The 15,343-nt window shown below is 43.1% G+C and overlaps 1 long non-coding RNA gene across 3 annotated transcripts in view; it reads left to right on the top strand.

The window, feature by feature from the left end:
• LOC121667787 overlaps positions 1-6,955 on the top strand; it is a 60,196-nt gene extending 53,241 nt beyond the window's left edge. For all 3 annotated transcript variants that reach the window (XR_006017152.1, XR_006017155.1, XR_006017151.1), the window contains one exon: positions 3,079-6,955. This is a non-coding gene — a long non-coding RNA (uncharacterized LOC121667787). The remainder of the gene's footprint in view (positions 1-3,078) is intronic.
• The last annotated feature ends 8,388 nt before the right edge of the window (positions 6,956-15,343 follow it).

Here is a 15,343-nt window from a genome sequence, read left to right as displayed (position 1 = left end):
CAGTTTTTCTTGCCAGTGACTTTAGGAAGTGCAAACCAAGGAAGATAAAAACAGCTGAGCAAAGACATTTCTGAGCCACAGGCATTGAATTCCCTAGGATGGCCAGGTGAGACACTGCTGCTGTCCTGGCTGCTGCCCCCAAAGCAGCCAAACCATCCCTTCCCCCCTCCCCAAATGCATTTCCCCACCTTCACCAAAGAGCTGTGTCTCCACCTGCAGCTGGGACCTGCTGCAGGACACGGTTTGTGTCTGAGGCAGTGGTGGAAAGGGAGATGAGGCCATGACAAGCCCATAGTGAGGGATCTGGTGGGAGGGGACACTTGTGCTTGGCGCAGGAGAGACAAGGATGCAGCAGCACCAAGAGCGTTCACAGTTTAATAGACATATTTCACACTGCCACAGCATCTTTGCAGGAGCTCAGCTCCCAGTTTAGGTATCTGAGCAAGTGACAGACTGCATGGAGGGGCTGTGACAGGGAGGCCTCTCCCCTCGAGCCACGCTCTCAAAAATCTTGATGACGGATGCAAATCACTTAGAGCCAAATTAAGAAAAGTATATTTAGGCACCTAGAGCAGTAAAGAGGCACTTAATAGGATTTTCAGAAGTGTATAAGCAGATTAAGCATCCAGCTCCTATTGAAATCAATGTGAATGGAGAGTTTAAAGGAAAAAAATCATCTTGAGGTATCTCAGCCCTGTTACAGCCTGGGTGCATTGCAGGGGATGGTGAGGGTGAGTGGGCTCAGAGATAAGCCTTACAAATAACAGGGCTCTCTGGTTGTACCAAGTCTCCAAAACCATGGGAGCAAGTTCTTAAACTCCCACAAAGGCTGAATTACACAGGCCCGTGGGAATAAAAGAGCAAGGCCTGGAGGGAGAGGTAGTGATCTTTGTGTGCTTGCCAGAGAAGGAGCAGGACTTCTGCAGAGACAGAGGCAGAAAGTAACACAAAACCGAGGAGACAGAGCAATCAGTGGATCTTCGATCAAAAAAAGGCCTTGCAACAGCTTTTTTCTGGTTACAGAGTTGGCCAAGAGGGGATAGGTGAAGAACATGCTGGTTGTTGGATTTTGACAGGGAAGCAGCACTTTTGCAGTCCTCGTAAATAAATGTATTTGACCCAGAGAAACATCTTCTGTAGCCAGTTTCTCCCTTGGGTAGAAAATACTTGTCAGGACCTGGATTTTGCCTCGGTCTGTGATTTATACATGGAGTATAATACTGTAAAGTCAGTTCCCTGCTTTCTCTGAAATGCAGCTCCAAGTCTGTCGAAATCAGTCCTTTTTTGCTTTACTGAGCAGGAGTGATGATACATACATTAAGGACTGTGAGGCACTGTTGTAACTGGGGCCAATTAGCTGCTACCCGAGGGCAGTAGCTCCCAGATGTGGGATATCAGACAACTGCAAACCTACAGAACTGCTAGCAGATCACTCATTATTCTCCTCCAGAGACTTTTAATTGGGGGATTAACACACGGTATTTTTAGTGAGTGTCCTCAGAACATTTATCTTCTTCTATGGCATGTCAGTCCCTCAGGGAGCACTATTTGGGAAGCAACCACTGCTAGAGGTGACAGGGAGGAGTTATCGCCTCTGAAATCCCTGTTGACATGAGTGGCTGATGCAGACAGTAGGCAAAAGGTAGGCTTGCCATAGCTGCATTCCCAGACATATGAATAACACTGAATAAATGCAGCAATCTCAGGCACCCTATGGGCTGTTGACTCCAGCCTCGTGCTGGTGCTTTCTAAACTGAACTTGGCTACAAACCTCTGCTGCAAAGAAGACTAAAGGAAATGACATGCTGGAGAATTCAGAATGGTCATTAATGTGAAACGTGCTAGAAGAGTCAGGCAAGAGAAAGAGATGATATATGGGTCAGCAGAGAAGATTCAGCTGGGAAAGTCCAGGTAGTGGCCAAGAAACCTGAAGGTAGGGAAGAAGATTTCTCTGTTACATCTTACCTGATCAACACCATTTAAAATCAGTAGAGACAAATTTCCAGATGCTGCTGGGAAAAGGAATTTTCTCAGGGCTGCTCTCCTTTTGGCTTCCTAACCCCTTTCCTGTAAAAGTTACACTCTTCTGACCTGACTGTAGTGGCGAAATATCTGATACACTGGAGTTCTTTGCTCACCTGGAAAGAAAGCAGGAAGGAACCTTAGTAGGCACTACATGCCTATATTTACTTAAAATATTTTCACTGGGTTTTAAGTGCTGAATTATTAGTGTTATGCTAATAAAATCCATTTAAGCTCACGGAACAGTCTTTCATTTAAGGAGAAGTAATTCTGGCAAATTGCCAGCAGGCTAGCAGGCTATTAATCAGACAATACCTAGGGACCAACACAACTATATTGCTTTTAATCTTTTGACCAGCAAGGAAAACAGGAAGAAATCCATTTCCCTCCTTTCTTTGCTCAATGGGATAACCAGCTGGTACAGATGAGCTGCAGCTCAGCTCGATTTGCAAGTAAATATTTGGGTTTTAGCTGGGTAAATGGGAGAGCAGTGCTACTTTCGTGCAGTCAGGTGCCACTCATGGCCATGGTGGGGCCCTGCAGGGCTTTGGCTCCTGGAGTCACATCCTAATAGCAGAATGTCATCTTGCATTGGAAAAGTCCAGAGCTTAGCTTGGAGGTGCCTGGAAAGGAAAAGTTTATTTGTGCCAGACAGTCATTTAAGGTGATCGTGGTGTTCAGGGCTGGATTTTCAGCCTCTACACTGACTGTGACAGTGCAGCCCCAGGGAGGAGACAAGGAGGCTTCCAAAGCAGGGACTCCACTGGGCTCCAAGCAGAGACCCACACCATGGCAGGGGAGTTTTCCTGTCCCCAGATATGAACACATGGAGTAGAGGAAGGAATGTGTTATATTTCCACGTCCTTGCAGATGGTGGAGATGTCCTCCCTGAGCCTGCAGCCAGCCCTGCTCTGTGTGTGCGTCCTGTAGAAACCTCTGGGGACTCTTTGGTGGGGTTTAGACCTCAGCTTGTCTTGCTTTGTTTCTGTGTTCTCAGATGAAGAACAAAAATTAATCACCCAGATCTTTAAGGCAGATTCTGTATTTTTAACACAGACCCTTCTGACCAGCAGCAGAAGACTGAAGAGTGAAAGCATTTTAACATCCTGGGACACTTACATGGACACAAGTGGATTAGTTCTCCTGCCTGGGAGCCGTCCTCTGAGACTCCTGGTGGGGAGAATCCATCCCAGGGATGCTCCTTTGTTTCCCACAGAGACGTGTAGCCCATCAAATTAACACTGCCAACCTGCTGCAGAAAATGGGGCCAGGGGTTCAGAGCAAACTACTCCTCCTGAAGCCCTGAAAAAAGAGCAAACCATCTAAAAAGCAAAAGCATCATTAAATTTCCTTTCCATGCGGTGAATGAAGAAGCGTCTACCTGGGGAAGAAAGGGAAAGTATTCTTTTTGTTAGCTTCATCCAGAGAGGAAAAAAGTCTTTGAGGAATTTTCTGGCACGTGGCTCCTGTTAGGTTTCAGCCAGCTGCGCTGTTTTCAGAAGCACTGGAATGTAATTTCAGCAATAGTCAATCAACAGAGGCAGTGAGGATGTTCTGTTACACAGAAGTCCTGGGTGAAAATCCATGCATTGTGTCTAAGAACACAAATTTAACAAAAGTGAATCTAGAGAGCTGAATTCTGGCAACCTGGCTCTGCCCTGAACAATGGAAAATTGGAGACATCCCCATTGCTGGGTGGGGAATGGCACTTTTCAACTCAAATTTCAGTCAATTGACTGAAGCTCATCTGTAAACCTCTGGCACTGGTGATTAAAAAATTTAATTTTCCACCATTTTTTGATTTTATTGCTCGGAATGCCTAAGTCCTAAATTAGACATAGAGCTTTTGGTGTAAGCCAGCATAATCCTTTTACCATGGAATCATTCTGTTATATAGCATTTTGACCGCTCTGTGAGTGTGTGAAATTGTTGTCTAAAATGCATTGCTTAACACTGGTATTTGCCTGTTTTGGACAAATCTGTTAAAATTTTTGAAAGAAAATTATGCAAAATAAAGCAACTTACTCTTTAGTCTCTTGGGTGGGAAATGCTTGAGTTCTGCTTAGTTTCAAAGTGCTTTTGAATGTTCAGTGTCATGATACAATGGTGTAAGGTTTTTAAGGGCTAGTTAAATTGTTTTCATGGGACAAAGAAATCCCTTACACAGTGCTATAGCTGCAAAAGAACACAAAAAAGTGTGCTCAGTTGTACTGGGATGATGGAATCATGCTGCTCTCAATGAGCTGAGCTCTCAAGTCTGCTGAGGAGATTCCCACTGCCTTTCAGTCTTTGGATCAGTCCATATATGAAAAAATTACTTTATTCCCACCTCTGGTAGGAAATGCATTGGGAAGTCTGTGTGAGGGAACTTGGAGCCACTCTGCTGGTACTCATGGCTTTGCAGTTCTGAGAGGAGAAGTTCCTGTTCTGTGTTGTCTCCTAAGAGCAAAAATCCTTAAAAGATCTCGCCCTCCGTGTGATTTGCTTATACAGTAATTTTCTTCTCCTGAATGAAGCCAGGAAAGAGTTTCCCATTACATTTCAGGGAAGTAAAGTGATGTGCAGAGCAGATATGTCAAATAATGGAGTTCTAGTGTGTAGAAACCAAGTCAACATTAATAAAATTTGCTGTCTTTCTAAAATGATCTTATACATTAGAGTGTCAAATGCTCTAGGACTTATAATGCAAGAAGACAGGATGAATCCAAGGCAATGAAATGAAACTAATTAAAATGTCAGATAACACAAGTTTGGGTTGTTTGGAGCAGACCTTTATGTGAGATAGTGAGATCTTCATTAGAGGGCCACAAACTTAACTTTTTAATAAGAAATAATAATTTTTTACATCAAGTCTGGCCTCTGCTGCCTACAAATTTGGATTGATATATCAAAGTACATATTGCCTTTAATATTCCTGTCAAACCTGAGCTGTGATGCATTCCCTACTTGGAGGGATGATTCTGTAAAACTTAGCTAATAAAAATGTGACACAGCCAGTGACTGATGTCTGTTCTCCCAGGGTGTGTTGGCGTGGGACAAACACTGCATATGCATTCTCTTCTTGACACTGAAAAATGAGACACATAGAGTAAAAAACATAATTTATGCTCTAATGGTCTTGCAGTGACCTTCTTCTTGTCTTTCTGCCTCCTCACACACCTTTCTCACCTCTCGACTCTTTCCCTCCCTTCCCTTATAGGCTCTGAGCCTACAATTTATCTTGCAGTGAGGTCTCTGCTGCCTCTGAATGCCTGTGCACAGGCCTTGGCAGGGTCTGGGCTTCCTCTGTGGGAGATCCCAGGCTGTTTTTTGCCAGCTTGGACCACGAGCAGACAAAGCAAAAAGCTTTTCCTGGTAAAATAAAGACACTTAAAAAATCGAAACAAACCTCAGCAGCCAATCCAAATCCCAGTTTGAGCAACCTGGTAATTTGTCAGTGCCAAGCGTCAGCCCACTATTAGTCTTTTTCTGGATAGAGATGACAGAGCTCTGTTGACAAGCTGTAGGACTTATTTTGGGAGCTGGCACCTGGCTCCTGGCACGTCCCCCTGATGCCTGTGTCACGCTCCTCAGAGCTGCCTTTGGCTGCACAGAGGTTGGAGCTGGAGCAGGCCTGCCACTCCCAGCCTGCCTGGGTGGGAACCTCGCTCTTTATTCCCATAATTACACGTGCCTGCTGTCCCCTGGGCTGTCTAAGGCTGAACAGAGCTGGCAGGAGGGGTGTCCCAGAGCTCACACACACAGAGCGCCAGGCTTCTCACCCTTCCCCAGAGGGGCTGGAAGGTGCTTTGGCCTCTCTCTCTCAGCCTCCCTCTCCTCCTGCATCCCTCTGCTCCTATCCCCCAGAGCTGTTCCCCTTGTCCTTGCTCAGTGCCACAGACAGTGCCACTGGATGTGAGTCTGCTCTGTCCCTTCCTGCAAAAGGCCACAGCATCCGATCTGGAGCCTTCCTGCTCCCACTGCAAGAAAATAGTTAGCATTTTAATATCTTTTTCACATTTTTAGAAGTAATTTATGTATGAACATACACAGTGCTTAGTAATCATTTCTCAGATGAATGTGGAATTTTTCTAAAATTAAACTATCATTCTTTTCTCTTCACACTTTGCTGTCATATCTTTCTTAATGCAAATCAGTCATTGACTAGAGACACCTACTGTAAGAAGCTATTTTAGCTGTCTGATCGGTTATAAATTGATTTTAGAAGTGAAGACCATTTTGGGGAGATAAGCTGAGATTGGTAGGGAATAGAAAAAAATAATTCAAAGGGGAAGTTGTTATTTGAATGTAAGTGACTATTTACCTCTATGCCAGAGCAAAGGCTGTAATCCAGGGGTCCTATCTCTCGTTCCTCTTGCTTTAACTCTTGGACCACAAATCCTTCACCTGCCCTGGCCCTATACAATGCGGAGCCCTTGAGGACCAGAGACGGGTACCCCAAGGAAAAAATATTTCCCCTTTCAGTCTCCATTTGATACAAGGAACATTATCTCTGAAGGAGCCAGACTACTCTTCTGCTCTGAAGCAAGTCCCTCAGCACAGGAATGAAAAGGAATCCATTATGGTTGGTTTCAGAGAAACCTCTCTTCCCCGCAGTATTTCCTCCTGCTATGCTTCAAGTGCTCTTCAGAGGGAATATTCACATTTTCCAGGCAAAGAACATGGCTTTGCTATCACAGTAGTGGTCTGCACAAAGCGAGAGCAAAGAAAAGAGTGTTCACTGGATGCAACTTGGGAAGTTGGGAAAAATGAGAACTGTTTTCTGGTTTTCTTTTTTCTGCTCTTTATTCTTCAGGGCCAGCTCTGATGTTGTCTACTGGGGCTTGAACAAGGAGCTTAATTTTTAAGGCATGACTTTTCTCTTTGCATTTTTTTATTTTCTGTTACTTGCACTGCCAGTTCTTTGTATGTAATTAAAAGTATGCAAACAGTGGCTGAGTTTTTAAATGAATTCCATTTGAATGAACATGCTTACCAACTTCAAGGTTTGCATGCTGTGCCTATAGGAACAATTGTCATCCTGGCAAGAGTTTTGGGAGTCAGTTTTGAAACCACAAAAAACAAACACTGAAAGCAACTTCTACTACCTACAAGTACTTCTGTGCTTTCCAGGTTTGTTAAACCATTTATTTTTTCCCCTAGCAAATTACAGCTATGCAACACTATTCAGGTTTTGATTACTTATGATCAATCCACCTTGTCAAAGCTTCTGAATACTGTTAGTCAAATGTATTTGAATAAACAAATGCATGTAACAGTTGCAGCAGGTTTATAGATATTCAAAGAGCAGAAAAACAACCTAATAAATCACATCAATTACAAATTGCCTGTTCCTTGCACAGCTCTATTGTCCCCTGAACACTTGTAATTGAGCAGAAAGGTGAACATTCTTACTTTCATAAGTTTTAAGGAAGCATGTCTTTTTAATGCCTAGACTTGTGGTTTCTCAGATGTGTACAGGATTTTCTAACATCGTCCATTTAATACAAAATTCAGGGCAGTTATAATCCTCCTCTACTCTTGAGCTAGAAACAGATTCTGGATCGGATTGCAGTTCTGGACTGAGGCCAATTGCTAAAGGCAGTGATTCTTCTGCCCCTCACCTTCCATGCATTAAAAGATACCCCTTGCTGGCTTCCAAGAAAGCTCCCTGGGAACCCAGAGCTGCGGATGCACCAGTGGGAAGGTGCGATGCCTTTGGCAAGGATGTGTGGCATCGCCTGGAGCCACCCCTTTCCACCACCCTGAAAAGGGAAAGCACTTCCCAGTTCCTTCTGACAGCTCTTCACATCAGCTGAGCTCAAAGCCTTCTGCCATCTGTTTGCATCTTAGTTGCAACCTATCAGAGTCTGTTTTGTCAAGAATTCAGCACCGGTGCCCCAGCTACAAGTGAATGCAAGTACATGGCTTTGCTATAGTGGCACAGGAGCAGCTGCAGGGAGCAGCCTGAGGGGCTGTGTCCCCACTGTCCTGTTTTGTACCAACAACCTGTGGGGTGAGGAGGGGTGGCCCTACTGGTCCCCTGAATCAGGAGACAGATGTGCCACTACAGCCAGAGATGGAAGGATGGCCTCAGTCCATAGCTGTGCGCTGTCCTGTGAGTCAGGAGCTGAAACACCGCTGCAACCCACACCCTTGGGACACAGCTTAGTCCACCTGGAGGGAGCTGTGCCACTTCCAGACTTTCCATCAGACTGTCTGACAGGCAGGTTCTGGCTGTCCCATGGGTGCCCTGTGGGTACAGGCTGTCTGTGGGCAGTGCAATACTGCAAAGCACTTGAGCCCCCATCTGTGTCTTCCACCACACGGCTGCTCTTGCGTGGCCACCTCTGCTTCAGGATCTTGCTCCTTTTGTCTCGGGAGAGGCATGAATTGCACAGGCAGTGACTGTGCTCCATGTGACCTGGAGCTGTGACAACCTCAAGCCACCTGCCTGCAGCCTTCTGTGTCCAGCTCAGCAGGGTTGTTTGAGCTGATGGTTGGGAACGGGTGCATGTGAATCCTCGGGTCACACACGGCACTGTTCCATGCTCTGCCTGACCTCTGCCTCTCTGCCATCCATTTATTCTTGGCTGATCTCTTGGAGACCAGGATGTTCATGTGATTACAGGGATGGGTCTGCAGCTCCCGTCTGGTTGCTGCAGCCAGACACTCACACACACATGTAAACATACACACACATCCCTCTGGGAGCTTGTGCAGGCCTATTGTCACGCCAGTATCTGACTGCCAGACCCCTGGTGTCTCTCTGGTATCCAGCCTTCCCCATAGCTGGCTCCCACACCTCTTATCCTACATGGACTCTCCCAGGACTGGTGTTCCCTAGGGAAAAGCACACAAACACACACTGGTTTCTCCAGCTACTGGCACCCAGACATGCAGGCCCTCTGCTCCATGGCTTCACTCCAGCTGCTGCACACAGAACATGCTCCCTCACTCAGGAAAGCAGTAAGAAATGCAATTTAAAAAGAAAATCAGGGCATCACAAAACAACCATAATGACCAGCAGCACGGTCACATGCAACTAGCTCTTTTTATCCACTGATCTCTGTATTTTCCATGCTTCTTCCTTCACAAGCAACCTTCAACCTCCTGTTCTTGCCTTTGGTCTTTACCCTTAAAATCCCGTCAGTCTCACACATTCCCACTAACTCCTTTAAGACATCCTGCAGTAAACTTTACACCATTTCCCAAATGCCCTTGCCACAATGAGTCCTGAACACCTGGAGGCAATAACCCTGCTCATTCTACAAGGCTGTCTGCTGACAGCAGCTCCTGAAGACTGCTCCAACCCCCAAACCATGGCTGGGCTGTTGTGTGCTGAGGTCCCTGGCAGTACTCAGGACCAGGTGCTACAGGGTTTGCTCTGCTTGGTCCTGTGCTCTGCCCATCTCCAGGCCTTCATGCTTGTGGTGATTAGCCCTTCATCACATCAACTAACAGTTCCTACCACTGTAAATGTGAGTGGCTCTCAGAAGAGTAATCCCTGAATTTACACCATTGCCAGCAGATCTGAAGTTTGATCTTCAGAAATCATGTGACTCCTGAGTCTTCTGTGCTCATTTGATAGACTTTGACTTCTTCAGCCACTACAGTTTTTACAGTCACACGTGGAAAAAGTCATCTCCTGAAGCACATTCACTGCTGCTTTTTAGGAAGTCACATTACGAGGTTAATGAGGAATGTGAACAGCATTTAAAGGCTAAACAGTCTGGACCATCTCATGCCTCATTCAGTAACAGGAGAGGAAGGCAACTTCTACCTTTGACTTTCTTGGTAAGGCATTGTGCTGCTGCTTCCTTCTGCACCTGAGCAGTGTGTGTGAGAATGCTGTTTGCCTTCAGGAGGTGACTGGGACAATAGCTGATACTGTGTAAGCGGAGTTGTTTTTCTGTTGCTCTTTGAAAGACTATATCCAGAAAATTTAAGACTCTATGCAGAAAACTTGCAATTTGTTGCTGTAAGATGTAAACAGGGGACACTCAATATCAGAGACAACCTGCAGGGTTAGGGATGGGATGGATCCTTCAGGTTACAGACCAGCAGAACACACCAGGGATGCAGTGCATGCAGGAGAGGACCTGGCAAAACAGTAATTTGTTGTCATATTAAAAGCAATCCAGCAATAAATCACCATTGTGCAGATCACCTGCCCTCTGCCATCTCCCCCAGAACAGGCAGGGATGTTAGGTACCAACAGCTCTGGAAATATTGAATCTGCCAATATAAATGTTTTGATTAAACTCTGTGCAAAGGCCATGTGCATAAACTCACGGGATACACGGAAACATTCCCAGGGTGGTGACTTCAAAACCATTTGCAATCTTCTGTTTACTATTGGCAAACATTTCCAGGAGACTTGTTTGTGAGGAGTATGTGTAGAATTTGGCACCAGAGCTTGAGGCTTTATCCAGCAGCTGCTGAAGGGATGGCACAATACCTGTGTTGCCAGGCTTGACACAGTTAGAGATGAAGCACTTCTTTAGATTAGTATGGAATTAATTCCTTTCTTGGCTACAGAATAGTTATATTTGATTTTGCCTGCTTGGAAATGATGCTTGAATGGATCAACAATGCTTATGATAATATTTGCCAAGAGCATTTTGTTTGAGTCTTTTACTCATTTTTACTCATTTTTATAAATCATGCATCAGTTTTGAGTATAATGCAGATAACGAAAAGGTGTTGAAAACCAAAACCCAGTAGCTTTTTGCATTTCTTACATTCATTTCATAGACTTTATATTGGAATGAATGAAGTTGTCTAGAGAAGCAGGCCAGATGTGATTTTAAAATTCCATCACTAGTTTGATTATCTGGGCTCTTTTGTATAATAAACTATTTTGGAAGACAGGTCTACTTGTTAGCCAGTGAGTTACCAACGCCATTTTAAAAATGACTGATGGTATCAGGAGCACGGAGGCTGGCGAGGAATACCTTGGTGCATCCAGTACAAACACACAGTCTACAGTAGCTGTAGATATGGGTTGCAAGACTCAGCAGTGGAGAAAAGTTGAATAAGTCACTCCTTGTCCAATTCTTTTTCAAATACAGAGGGAAATGCATTTGGCAGATAAAAGAGATGACATTACTCTCTAGAGCTCAGGCACATGTCTCTGCTCCCAGCCAAGCAGCAATCACTGTGACGAACTCAACTCCTCAAACTTTGCAGTGAGGAGGCAGGTGAGACAATTACTGTGCTTGTCCTCCAGCTCTGGGATGGTGGATTAAAACATTATAGACACTGCTGAAAACAGTGGTTTTTTTTGGAGTTCAGCAAATCTATTTCTTGCCAGTGCAAGAAATTCCAGAAAACTGGAATGCGGACCTGGGAAAGATTCACTTAGAACAACAAAGTATATTTTGTCTTGGTACTTGCATATAGGCAAGCCACCAGTTGTCTGAGTGCCTTTTAGAGAGGCAACACTGTTGATACTTTTGAAGACAGAGGAATTCTGGGAATTTAGGACGTAGGCAAAGGGATTATATTCAATAGAATTTTGCTGATCTCGAGCGAAAGCAGGAGCTTTCACCACAGCTTTCAAAATCTGCAGGGATTCTTGAGTCACCTGTGCACCCCTGAAACTGCACCAGCAGATACCAATGACTGCTGTTTGCCACTCTGCTGTGACAAATGGGGTGAAGCAGGCTCTGGTTATCTTCTGCCATATGAAGGGTATTTACTGTGGCTTGCACTGATAATGCTCCACCATGCACGAGGCTGGAAATGGTCCTTGCAACAGGTGAGCTACTCTCACCTGTCTGGACAATGAATGGCTGCATAAATGATGCCAAAGAGAATTGCAGTTGGGGAATGCCTGGGCTACAGCATCCACAGCTACTGTGACTCTTAACAAATACAGGTGCATCCTTGGCTGCCAAGGCAAGGACTTTTTGTACCTTCATTATGAACTGAAGTAAAAAAAAAGTGCAGAAGCTGCAAACTGGAGGTTGCAATTGAAATACAAATCATCAACAGCGAGATGGAGCTCAGAATAACTTCACTGAAGACGTAGAGGGGAAAAAAATAGACAGTGGAAATTAAGTAAAATACATGCGGCTTTTGTGTATATGTAAGCAGTGAATTTTATGTGGTACTCATGTTTTTTAAGAATTTCTTTTGAGCTATACATTTGAAAAGTAAAAAAAAAAAAAAAAAAAAATTACCAAATGAAGGGCTGCTGCCATTAGGCATATTCTCACCATGAGTAAGCCATCACTTAGAAAAGGTCATATCTAGATGAAACCTATGAAGAAACTTGCCACCAAAACACATCTTTATTATTTTTCATGACAAGCAGTGACAATGGCTGAAGTTTCTCACCTTGCTTCACAACTAAATAGTGCATCATTTCTGTCATCAAAGGAGCTGAGCTTTCTGGCCTTTGAGGGAGGCCAGAACACGTGCTCTTTAGCCAGTAGTATTTTTTTTGTGGTGGGCCTATTTGAAGGTTTTGATGTGTATTTTTGTTGTTGGAGTTGTGTTATTTGCCTTATTTTTGCTAGGCTGTTACATGACACTTTTGTTGGAATTCATTGCAAATATGCCCACATTACATATAATTGGCATATGTGAAATAGATGCAGAGGTACTAAAAGTAACAGAAATGTCAACAGCAATTGTGTAAAAAGACAGCTACTGCTGATTTACACTTCTAGAGAGTAATTGCATTTAACAAATGATTAGCCAAATGAAAATGTGGTTGTACCTAGAAATATTTTTAAATACAAATTTTGTCTGTAGACTTTCCTGTTTCTAGCTGAATTAGTGCAACATAGAAGTTGATTATAATTCTCTAACAGTGAACCTAGAGGCTGAATCCTGTTGTTACATTCTATTTTCTTGAGTAGTAAAATGATGAACAGTGCAGGTAATGCGAGATAGAGCAATATTCCTTTATTTAATTTTGCAATTTAAAGTTAAGAACATTTTGGTTAATGGAAAGTGAAGATAGTGTTAAGGAGGTTATAATTTCTTGGCGATTTATATGGCAATGGGATTGTATTGTAAAGCACTGAGTTAGAAAAACTGACATGTTAAATCTCCTTAACTCTCAGGCACTGCAGAATTGCCCTTGCTTCTAGTTGAATAACACATATTGGCTGACATAAACAAGGTACAAACTGTGTCAGGATTCATTTAGGACTCCCAGGTGGGAAAATTTGAGTTGGTTTTCAAAGAAGAGTCTATTATCCCTTGGTAACTGGGAACATTACATATGAAAACTCTGGCATCTAAAATGAGTAATCTTAAATCCAGCCAGTGCTGGCTGACAATGCCATATTCAACTTGTTGAGCTAATCATTGCCTTAAATTACCAGCTATCCTTTTTTTAATGGTAGCCATTTCTCAGATGCTCTAGTGAGGTGTTTTCTTAGTAGTGATGCAAATTTAGCAAATTCCTATTAGTGATATGGTGATGTTTTATTGCTAAAAAAACAAGAATAAGAAAAAAACCCCCGACTTGCTGGTTGTGTTATTTCATCATTTCTAAGATAACTCCTCTAGCAGACTGCAAATTCCCTGAGACAAATACTTTTATGTTTATATTTGTAATCTGCCATTCAGACCAATGGGACAGTGTAGTCCACAAACAACAACAGAATGTCAGTTAATTTCAGATTATAGAATGAATAAGAAAGTCAGTCTGTAATTTTGCTTTCTAGGCACAGTTATCTGAGATTTTATGTGGTGATTATCATTAAAGCAGCAAAAATTTCATGTGATCTCCTGCCAGCAAAATATCCACAATCAGTCTAAATTAAAAGCCTCTGAGGACTTGCTGGATATTTCGTTTTTTTATGTAAGCGTGTGCTGTTGTTTTATTCTGACAAACCTAATCAACATATTAATCCAACAACTAAAAAAATATTATTTTTCCTAATCTTATGTAAATGAATAAGTGCTTACTAGGATGCATCAGCAATACATATTATCTAGCATGGAGGTAATGCTGTTTTATCAGAAAATAAAGGCATATTGGTGTGATAGCAATTTCATCTACTTCTAAAACATATAAAGGATAGTGAAAATCTGAAGATGAAGATAATGAGAGTTTCTGAAGCTCAGAATGCCAGAACGTCAGTGCTGCAAGATAAGCAACAGCCTCTTTCAGATGTGTTACATGAAGCTGCCTGCTAGAATAAAACCAGTGAAAAGTCATATTTTCAATATTTTTTTCTAATTTTTATTACTGTTTCAAATACTACTCCCTTTAATTATGGCAACAGCTGTTGGCAGCATTGTACAATATGTGTCTGCACAATATGTGTTCTCTTACATTTTGTTCTGCAGAGAGTGGGGCTTGGATTTATTTTTATTTAAAGCTGAAGAAAGGATTTACTATGCTGTTCAGTAACTGGAATGCTTAAAAATTCACCTCACAAGGCATGAGGAGGGCCCACAGTTCGAATGCACCACACAATGTCAAGAGAAGTGTGGATTCCTCCTCCTCCTCTTTCCCTCTTCACAGTGATGTAGGAATATTTTTAAACAAAGAGTAAGTGACAATCACATGTATTTTATAGCTTGCTCAAACATTAGTCAAACATCTGCCATACAGTAATGCTGTGATGTGAACTGCAGTCAACTAAGGATTGTCCCTACCAGAAAAATTGAATTGATAGATTTATTGGAAAAACCCACAGAAGATGCAAACTTCAGTTTGACCCTGTTTTCTGCCTTCATTGCTCATTTTGTACATGCATATACATACATATATATATATATATATATATAAATACATTCTATGTGCTTCCAGGCCAAAAGCTGAAATGAAATGACATTCATGTAGGGATATGGACTCTGGGCAATATTAAAGAAAAGTCCTGTGTGCCTTTGAAATCCAGATCCCCTTTTCCAGTGATATCTGGGGAATGCCAAGTGACTTAAAGATAACATTTAGGCTTTGCTGGCCTGCTTGCCCTTGTCTGAGCATGATGCCATTTAAGCATCATTTTCACTCCTCCCCGCTGACCCTCCTTTGTCCCTTCTGTCTCCCTGTCACTGGCTGTTTCGCTGCCAACAAAAATGTCTAATGATCTGAAAAATGATCTGAACTGGCTGTTTCCATCTGGATCTGTTCCGTGACGTGTCTCCCAGTGTGACCACACGCAGCTGTGCCGCCGTGGGTGTAGCAGTGGGAATGATTTTAGCTGGGCGAAGTCGATCTGTCACCACCCATGAGACCATGGCCTCAGCCATTTTTTACCATTTTTCTCCTTGATCTCACTCCAGCAATTAACTCATCAGCTACTGGCACCGTGTCTCCTGTCATTCTTGAGCAGCTTTTGATATCCACAGAGACTCTGCTGGGAATTGG

This window comes from Corvus kubaryi, unplaced genomic scaffold (assembly GCF_017639235.1).
Source record: "Corvus kubaryi isolate FWS band 111438036 unplaced genomic scaffold, C.kubaryi_AGA036_p1.0 133, whole genome shotgun sequence".
In the NCBI taxonomy this organism is placed as follows: domain Eukaryota; kingdom Metazoa; phylum Chordata; class Aves; order Passeriformes; family Corvidae; genus Corvus; species Corvus kubaryi.
This window is presented reverse-complemented; position numbering and strand designations above follow the sequence as displayed.